This window comes from Rosa rugosa, chromosome 2 (genome assembly GCF_958449725.1).
Source record: "Rosa rugosa chromosome 2, drRosRugo1.1, whole genome shotgun sequence".
In the NCBI taxonomy this organism is placed as follows: domain Eukaryota; kingdom Viridiplantae; phylum Streptophyta; class Magnoliopsida; order Rosales; family Rosaceae; genus Rosa; species Rosa rugosa.
Genome location: NC_084821.1, coordinates 30049797 through 30059715, shown reverse-complemented (window position 1 = coordinate 30059715; position 9919 = coordinate 30049797). Strand labels below are relative to the sequence as shown.

The 9919-nt window shown below is 35.7% G+C and overlaps 1 non-coding gene across 1 annotated transcript; it reads right to left on the bottom strand.

Annotated features, from left to right (window-relative positions):
- Positions 1-344: 344 nt before the first annotated feature.
- On the bottom strand, positions 345-451 carry LOC133735010 (small nucleolar RNA R71). Its single transcript, XR_009858748.1, has one exon. It is a non-coding gene; the product is annotated as a small nucleolar RNA R71 (small nucleolar RNA).
- Between the last annotated feature and the right edge of the window lie 9468 nt (positions 452-9919).

Genomic DNA, 9919 nt, shown 5'->3' with positions numbered 1-9919 from the left:
TCATCCCACCTGGGGGAGTGCCAACCTGCATAACCTACCCTGCTGCAGCTGAGGGATTAACAGCTGATTTTGAGTTGAAGTCTGGGTTGCTTCATCGTCTTCCTACCTTCCATGGACTCCCTATGGAAGATCCCAACAACCACTTGATGGAATTCCAGTTCATATGCACTAGTATGAAGCCTCAAGGAGCGGATGAGAATATTTTGAAGTTGAAAGCCTTCCCATTTTCGTTGGCTGACAAGGCAAAGCAATGGCTTTATGAGTTGCCTAGTGGACGGATTACTTCTTGGGCAGACATGATGAAGGCGTTTCTTGAGAAATTCTTTCCTACATCTCGCATCATCATGCTTAGGAAGAAGATAAGTGGCATTCAACAAGGGCAAGATGAGTCCTACGCAGAATACTATGAGAGGTTCAAGTCTCTTATCACTCAATGCCCTCAACATGGCATGAAGGATGAGACCTTGCTCACTTGCTTTTATGATGGTCTCACACCTTTGGAAAGAGACATGTTAGATGCTGCTTCTGGTGGATCTTTTGTTGACAAGGAGCCTGCGGCTGGAATGATCCTTATTGAGAATAGGGCCTTGAATCAACAACAATATGGGAGCTCTAGGTCCAAGACCACCACCACACGTGAAAGGGTCCATGAGGTAAGTGCTTTGGCTAAAATGGAAGATAAAATTAACAAACTTACTTCTCTTATGTCTCAGGGAACTCATGGACAAGTCATGGTGTGTGGAGTATGTTCTATGCAAGGGCATGTGTCTAACCAATGCCCTCAACTCATGGAGGAAGGAGGACTTGAAGGTGTTAACGCCATAGGGTTCCAACAAGGTGGTCAACCTCCAAGAAACGATCCATTCTCAAATACTTACAACCCTGGATGGAGGGATCACCCTAACTTTCGTTGGAGGAACAATGAAAACGTGCAAAATACACATCAAGGCTTCCAACAGCGTCCTCAAGGCTTTTATCAAAAGCCTCAAGCTCCTAACTCTACTCCTTTAAATTCAAACTTCAATTCAAATTCTTCTTCTGCTTCTAATGATGAATTGATCAGAACTCTAACTCAATCTACTCAAGCTTTGATTGCAGGTCAAACTCATCATGAGAATCAAATCAATGCCTTATCCACGGATGTATCAGAGATGAAGAAGCAAATGAGTCAAGTTGTAGAGTTCATGGGTAAGTTTCATGAGCAAGGGAAGCTTCCTAGCAACACAATTCCAAATCCTAAGGGAGGCTTTGGGGGCGCCACCAACTAAGGAGTGAAGGTGAAAGTCTAGGCTGAAAGACTTTAAACATTAAGCGCTGCATGGGAGGCAACCCATTTCATCCGTAGCTGTGGAGGAGCCATCAACGCAGATTTGCTTTCTTGAACTCTTCCCTTCTCTTTTATTTTCGTCAACTTTGCTTTTCTTTTAGGATTTGTTGCGTTAACTATTCTTCTATGCTTGATTGATGCTTTGCATGCTTTATAATTGTTTATACATTGAGGACAATGTATGATTTAAGTGTGGGGGAAGGGTTTAACGTTTCACTTTGTTTTTAGATAGCTAGTTTTGTGGTCTTAAAAAAAAAAAAAAAAAAAAAAAAAAAAAAAAAAAAAAAAAAATTATTTTCGTCACTTTATTAATAATAAAAAAAACGTCACTGTTCAAAAAATAAAAAAATAAAAAAATAAAAAAATCTTTTTGTTTTTTTTTGTGTTGTTTTGTTTTGTGATCGAGTCTTAGGATGCCCTTTTAACTGTCTAGGATGTGCTTATATCTCTGAAATTAAGGCTAAAAGAGGATCACAAGATTGAGATAATGTTTGATGATATTCTTTGGTTAATCATGATTTATGAAAAGCATATGAATGTGTAGTAGATATGGTGCATGCGTAACTTTGGTACAGAATATGAACATGTGGAAGATAAGTTGTGATTCATAACAACCCTAAGTGAGAATTTGAGCCATGTGCCCTTTCTTTGTGAGTGATTAACGAAAAAAATGATTATACTCTTATTTTCTTGGCGATGATTTTGTTGATCTCATTATTCTTTCATCTTGATTGACTACATGCCATAGCTCTTTAATGGACTATAGAATGCTAGAATTCACTGTTATGCTTGTTGAGACGTTTATAATCAATATATGGCCCTGATTCTGGAAAGGATAAAGGTACTTACTTAGGATTATACCACCATTGCCAAATATAGCCTGTGTCCCTATTTGTGCCCGTCGTGGGACCCCCCTAGTTTAACCCCTTTGAGCCTACATTAAGCCTTTTCTTTCATCACCCTCAAAATTCCTTAACCCTTAACCTTAGTATAGTTATATCCATACCCTTTGTTCTAAAGACTTAGTGGAGCATATTTTGAGACTTTGCTTGGAGTTTTGGCGTCAAGGATGAATTTTGAAGGCATGAAGAAGTTCAAGTGTGGGGGTAGACTTGTCCATAAGAAAAATTGTATGTAATTGCCGAAAAAGAAAAGAAAAATAAAAAAATTCGAAAGAAAAAGAATATGTTTCGGCAATTAAATGAAAGAAAAAAATGTGTATTCTTGTTTAAGTTCTATGGATTTTAGTCCCCTATACTTTGTGGATTTGGAGTTTGTTTTGAATTGAAGGCCCATTGTTGAAGAATTTGGTCTTTGTCCTATTCACACTTGTTCAAAGAAGGTTAGAATGAAGTTTGGGCCCAACATGATGACACTTGGCCCTTTTATAAGCCCAAAGGAGGACATGACGTTTTGCTATGCTTGGTGGATTTCGAAGATAGTCTCTCTACATGAACAAGTGCTCTGCTAGGTTTTTAGGACACTTTGTGATTTTCCTATCCCTTCGTTTCTTTTAAACCTTAAGCCTTGGCCCCATTACAACCCTTAATTGAAAGACCTCTTTGATCCTTAAGATGGGACAGCCTTTGATGTGGAGATGAGTTATAACTGTTGAACTTATGGCTTGGGTTCATTCGTGCATGTGGTTGATATCTTTCATGAGATCTTTAAAAAGAAAAAATATATATGCTTTCGTTTCTTATGTATGTGATCTACTTTGTAATCTTTCACATAAACTTGAGTGATAAGCTTTTAAGCATGAACCTTGAATCTGAGAGAAAAAAGAGTGATATATCTATGTGAGGTTGAATCATGACTTGTTTGAAATGTGTTGAGAACCCCCATCACCATTGTTTACCCCCAAGTCTTACATGCTTATATGTGGATTATATTTTGTAATTAACTCTCGAATATCTTGAAGATGTGATGCTTGGTTAAGTGCTAATCTTGGCGACTTGAAAGTATGAGATTGCTGAGACAATATGTTAAAGGGCTTAGAAGTCATTGTGTGTGTCAACGTTGGAGTCTTTGTTTGTGATGTTTTTGTGTTGATTTTGTTTAAGTGTTTTTGACGTTTTTCTTGAGTCTTGAGTCCTTGTGTTTTTCGTTTTCTATACTTGGTATTTTCGTTAGTTCTTTGTTTTGTTTTGTTTCTTAGTCTTTTGGTTTGTTATGTTGATTTTGCTAAGGGACTAGCAAAAGCTAAGTGTGGGGGAATTTGATAAGAGCATAAAATGCGACGTTAATAATGTTTAAACCCTATATTTTGCTAAGTTATTTCCTTTATCTTGATCACTTTAACTTAGTTAGTGTTTTTACAGGTAAAATGGAGTCTCAAAGTCCAAAAATGGCTAAGGAAGGCACAAGTAGTGCAGAAATGAAGAAAAATGAAGAAATGGAAGTTTTCCCAGTTTGACTAGGAAAAGGAATCCCAGTTGAAGTAGGAGTCTGAAGCTGACTTGGACTAGGAGTTCTACTTGGACAAGGAAACTCAATTCTACTCAGATAAGGAATACTAGTATGACAAGGAGTCCCTGTTGGATAAGGATTACTCAAGAAGGTTCCGGAAGATTGTAGAAGCATCTCGGAAAAGGAAGCAGTATTCAACTAGGAAACCTACTTGCATATGGAGTTCTACTCATATTAGGAGAGCCTTGGAATGTTCATGAAGAATCTAGAAGTCTCAAGAAGATCATATGCCGTGCACATGGAAGAGAAAGCAACAAGGAATTCGGATTTCAAAGCAATATGGAGTTTGGATTTCTAGTTGAGTATGGATTGGAATTGCCGTGAGATTCTTGAAGGTTCTAGGGAGTTCTTGACGTTTCATTCTTCAATAAGGCGTGGAAGACATGTGAGAGGCATGTGATGTGAAGGAAAACCGAATTAGACTTAAGTTATGCTTTAAAAGTCAAATCCATTACAGATTCGGATTACTGCCTGTGCAGATCAGTCAACTTCAACGGAGCATAGAAAATCGCTCAGAGCTCAGAAAATTATGATCTTTATATGGTTGGAAAGCTACAAATGTCTAGTTTCCAGAACATTTTACAGCTCGTCGATATCTATTTTCTAGAGGAAGTTATGGCCGTTTTAGTACACTGAGGTCAAGACTGCCGGAAATCTACTTTGTGCCAAACAAGTCCTAAATCAACACAACTTTGGAGAAACCAAGTAGAAACGAATTGGGAGTGCCTTGGGACGTTCTCCTATATATACCTTGTGTATTAGACGTCTCAAGGTTGACACATATTCTCCACAATTTCGTTTCTCACCGGTTTGCTCTTGAGTTTCAGGTTTTCGCATCTTGCAAGTTCTTGCCGTGCCATCCTCCATCCTTTGCCGTGATCTTCATCTTGTGTTGCTGCCTTGGATCTGCTTTGGACCTTGGGACGTAGTCAAGGGTTGTTCTTACCATCTTCATCATGTTTTCTTCTCGGTTTTGTGACTTGTTAGATAGAAATTCTGTTTTTGTTTTTCTTTGTGTAAAACCGAAACCATGAGTTAACTTTCTGAATTTTGGATGCAATTTTGATATGCTTTTCTATGATTGATGTGTTTGTGTGTTTTTGATCTTGATTAATTGCCGAAATATGGAATGATAATCTGGTTTTGTTTTATAGATAACTTTTATGTGTTCTTGTTCTTTGGTGGCCAACTTAGGATGATTGCATGTAATTGGAGCTAGTAATTAGGTAAAACGCTTCGGGACCCTAATTCGATATAGTAGTAAAGGCTTTGTACAAAGGTCGAGATCAGATTATGCATGTAATGAAAAGATTCGCTTCGAGTACTTGAATTTGCATGTTTATTGACTAAACTTTCACTTGCTCTTAATGATTTGAATGCATGAGATTATGAGTCGCTTCGATTGTGTGATACTTGCATTTGAAATATGTTGGTTTGGCGCTTCGTCGATCAATTGCGTAAAGGGAAGTCATATAAGGGACATTGGGCGCTTGTAACTTTGTTTCTTGGTTGATATCTTTCCATGGTAATTAACAAGATTAAGGGATGCATGAATATGTTGTTCTTGAAAGGTTCTTGATAAATTGTTTTCCAAAAATTCTTCTTTTCCCACCTATGTAAATAAAATGTTTTTAATCTTTTATTTGTTTTCGAAAATTATAGTTTAAATCTTCAAAAACCCCCCCTTGTTTCGTTTGTTATGTGTTTTTGTATATGTGTAAATAATTAAAATTAACTTAGAGTTTTTAGGTAGCATGTTAACTTAGATAATTAAATAAATAAAAAAAAATGTTTTTAAATTCGTGAATAGTGTCTCCGTGAATAGTAAATATGTGTTAGTGTTTTCTAGGAATTAATTTGGTGTTTTTTAGGGATTTGTTTTGTGTTTTTTAGGGATTGCTAAAATTTAGGGATTCTCTTGGTGTTTTTTAGGGATTTTGTTTTCTTGTAGATTAAGTAATTCTAAGTAGATAATAACTAGTAATCCTTGTTGTATATGGATTCCCTATGTGATATGGACTTGTAAATTGTGTATAAATAGGAGTGGGATTTCCAAAACCTTTTCTAACTTGTTTTCTCTCTTTCCTTCGAATTCTTTGTGTATATATATGTGATTTTCGTTGCTCTCTATTGTTCATTGTTCTCTAGATTCGTGTGAATGTATGTATGCTCTCTCTCTTTTCTTTTGTTGTTCGAAATTTATGCATGCTTGTTCTTGTAAACTTGTAATATTTTCGTGAACTTGTATATGTTTGTTATTTGATTTCGTAAATTGTATATTTTATTCTTTAATTTGTTTCTCACATGTTAGCACCCTCAATCCCCGGTTTGTTCGATACCCTATTTGCTCTATACTAATGATGATATTTTTCAGGGTTTAAATTGGCGATGCTTTGCACGTATCAAAAAACAAACCAAAAACCTAAAAACCCCCCTAAATTCGTGAATAGTGTTTATATGTGTAAATATTATACTTTGTTTTATTTTAATTGTTTAAATTGTCTTACATTGACAGGTGTACCCTCAATCCCCGGAATAGAACGATCCCTACTTGCTTATACTACTAATGATATTTCTAGGGTTAAATTATATGCTTGCTTTGAGCGTATCAGTAACCTTTGCTTTGAATTTCGTTGGTTTTGTTCTAGTTGACATATATGTTTGAACGAATATTAATTTCTGGAATTTTATGATTAATTGAGAATTTTAAGATTCATATATTGTGATTCTAATGTTGCTTATGTGAGTTTGTTTAATTAAATTTGCGTTATAGATAACTTTTGTATTTTAATCTTATGTGGTTGCAAACACTTAGGGTTTCGATATGAATGGTGCTAGGTTTAAGAACATGAAATCAACTTTTTGTTTTGTGTAAACTTGAATCAAAGTAGTAAAGGTTTTGGACAAAGATTGAATTTAATTAAAGAGAATTGCAATTAGGTGCACTTTTCCATACTAAGTTGTACACTTGAGTTGATAGCCTTTCTATGTGTTTCATGCGTTAAACATGTCATGATTGACTAGCTTTCTAGGGCTTGATTACATGTTTGATAGGATTAATCTAGGTGCTTTCGCTTAGGTTAATTAGCATTGAAAAGTAAAATATGGGAAATCATTTGCTTTCGAATGTTTCACATTATCAACTCCTTTCTCATGACTTAGATGAACAATTTTAGGGTTTGAATCGATTTTAATCATAGTTTTCGATTTTGATCTTTGTTCTCTCATTCCATTCGTGTTTTTATGTTTTTGTATTTTATTTGTTTTTTTTACTTAGTTTAATTTTCGAAAAAACCAAAAACAAAATCCCCCTTTTCGTAAATAATGTTTATATTTGTGAATATCTTTGTGAATATTATACTTTGTTTTAATTTTAATTGTTTAATTGTTTGACAATGACAGGTGTACCCTCAATCCCCGGAATAGAACGATCCCTATTTGCTTAAACTACTAATGATATTTTCAGGGTTAAATTATGCGCTTGCTTTGAGCGTGTCAATTTTTGGCGCCGTTGCCGGGGATTGAAAAATCATTTGTCACTTTGTGAATATATGTTTTGTTTATATTGTGACCGAAAAAAAAAAAAAAATTACTTGTTAATTATTTTGTAATTGTCGAAAATTAGTAGATTAATTACTTAGGTTGTTATTTTTATTTGTTGAACACGAGTTTAATTGTTGATGCGGCTGAAATAGCCTCACAATTTAACCCTGCAAAATGTAGTTGTCAGTATAGGATAAGCAGGGATCGTTCAGTCCGGGGATTGTAGGGTACACCTACACAAAAAGGTCAATTAACAAATAAAAGAATAAAATGGGGGTTTTGGAATTTGGTTCCTAATCTACTTAAAATAAAAACAAAACAAATAAAACTATATACATTGATCGACTTCCCTAACCTAGACCAATTCCACTCAGAAATTACTAAGTGTAAAAACAGAAAATTCATTTCAACATGCTACAAAAATGTGCCCATCTTAAACGCTTAGATAAGAGCCCAAATGAAAAGCCTCAGCGGATCAATCCATTTATCCGATTCGTTCTAATGTAGGTTTGGATCAGAAAAGTCCTTACCAAGCCTAATACTACTAATTTTCGAAAACACTCAGCGTAATTCTCTTAACTAGTAGTATTATCTAACCCTCGAATCAACGTACTCATACGTGCAAATTAACCATTACACATAGAATTTAACACGTAATTTCCAGAATCATCTAACCATTGAACATGATTTTTACCACTTTTTAGAACTAATTGCTACTTGTTTAACTCAGCGCCTTAACAAATAACAATTACCCTTGGCAAATTAAGCAAACACACAAGAACTCTCACCATTATTCTAGCATGCAAACTTATGAACCTAACTCTGAAAATTACCTAAACACATAAAAGGGCACAAGATTGTAAAATGCATCATAAAAGAATTCTCGAAATTAACTCAATAATAAATTGAAAATCTCAAAAATATTAATAAAAATATTCTGAAAATTTCATGTCTCCAATTACACAACTCGCAAATCCAAACACACAAAACCGAAATAAAAATTGTAAGTAGAGTCATAGTTACACTTTGAAGCTTTCCTCAGCGGCTTGGCAACAAGGTGATGAACTCGTCTCTGCTATGGTGGTGGAGCGTCCTTGACTCAGCGCCTAAGAACTTCGTAGAATGATGGATGGATGGTGGTCACGGTCTTGTAGGTGTTGGAGATTTGAGGAGTGAATTGGGCAGAGTCTTGGAAAAGTTTTTGGCCAGGAAGTGATAGGCCCGGAAGTGATCTTGGCTAGGAAGTGATCTTGGCTAGGAAGTGATAGAAATTCTGTTCTGGACGTTTCCTATTTATAGGGGAGCATTGGTTGGCTTTTGTCGATCATACCCTTCACCATTGGACGGATGGGATTGCATCATAATTCCTTTAATTTTCCAACTGAAAACGTCTCCTTTATGGCCTTAACTCCTCTCATAATGGGGTCTTTTAACAGCTGAAACGTCTTTCTCCTTTATTCCCGAACTGAAAACGTCTTTCTCCTTTATTTATTTTCCAGCTGAAACGTCTTTCTCCTTTATTTCCCTTCTTCATTGCTTGGTCAAACGTCTTAAATTTCCTACAAAAAAGGTGGAGAATATCAGATTTTTTAAGAGAAAATAAAGGGAATTAATGTAAAGACCGCAAAAACGTCGACGGTAAGGAATCCTGATCCTGTTAGGATTTTTTTTCATAAATTTCGCATTTTGCGCCTATTTTACGCCAAACACTGTACAAGACTCTTAAACTGACTCGATAACTCAAAACACGAAACTTAAGGGAGAAACAAGTCTAAAATGGGGCATATACTCAATAATATCGTCGCACTTTATGCTCCTATCAAATACCCCACACTTAGCTTTTGCTAGTCCCTTAGCAAAACAAAAATACAAAACAAAATAGAGACTCGACTAAAAGCAAGTAAATGACTCTACTACCCCTAACTGTTGTCTCAGAGACTCCAAACTCATGGCTTTCACGTTAAACACTTAATCAAAATCGCATAGATAATTCCATGGTTAATAAACATGTAACGCTCATATGACTAAGTAAGATGTGGAGAACTTAAGTTATACAGTGAATGATAGCATGTTTCGAACAAGTCCAATCCAAACTCACAAGGCATACTCTCGATTTTTCTCTCAGAAATGGCTATGCTTAAAAGCTTCACACTCAAGTATATGCAAGAGAACAAATTGTAAGGCTGTAACAGCTTGCATATTTCATCAATAAACGCATTTTGTGAAGAATTATTAAAGACCTCAAGAAATGACTAAGTGCACAAATGGACCTAAACCATAAGCTCGACTGCGTACCTGACTCCACTAACCAAAGACTGCCCATCTCAAGGATCAAGTCAGCACTTCAAACAGGTTGTAATGGGGCTAAGCTAGGGTTTTCGAAATGAAGATTAAGAATACAAAAATCCTAAGGACCTAGCAGAGCATATATGGACCACCTTATGTCATCATTTTTGTAGACCAAATATCATTGTTTTGGGCCAAACCTTCACTCTAACCAACATGGGAATGGACAAAGGCATAATTTTCAACTTTGAGCCTTCTACAAATATGAAAGTCCAAAACCACACTTCAACAATT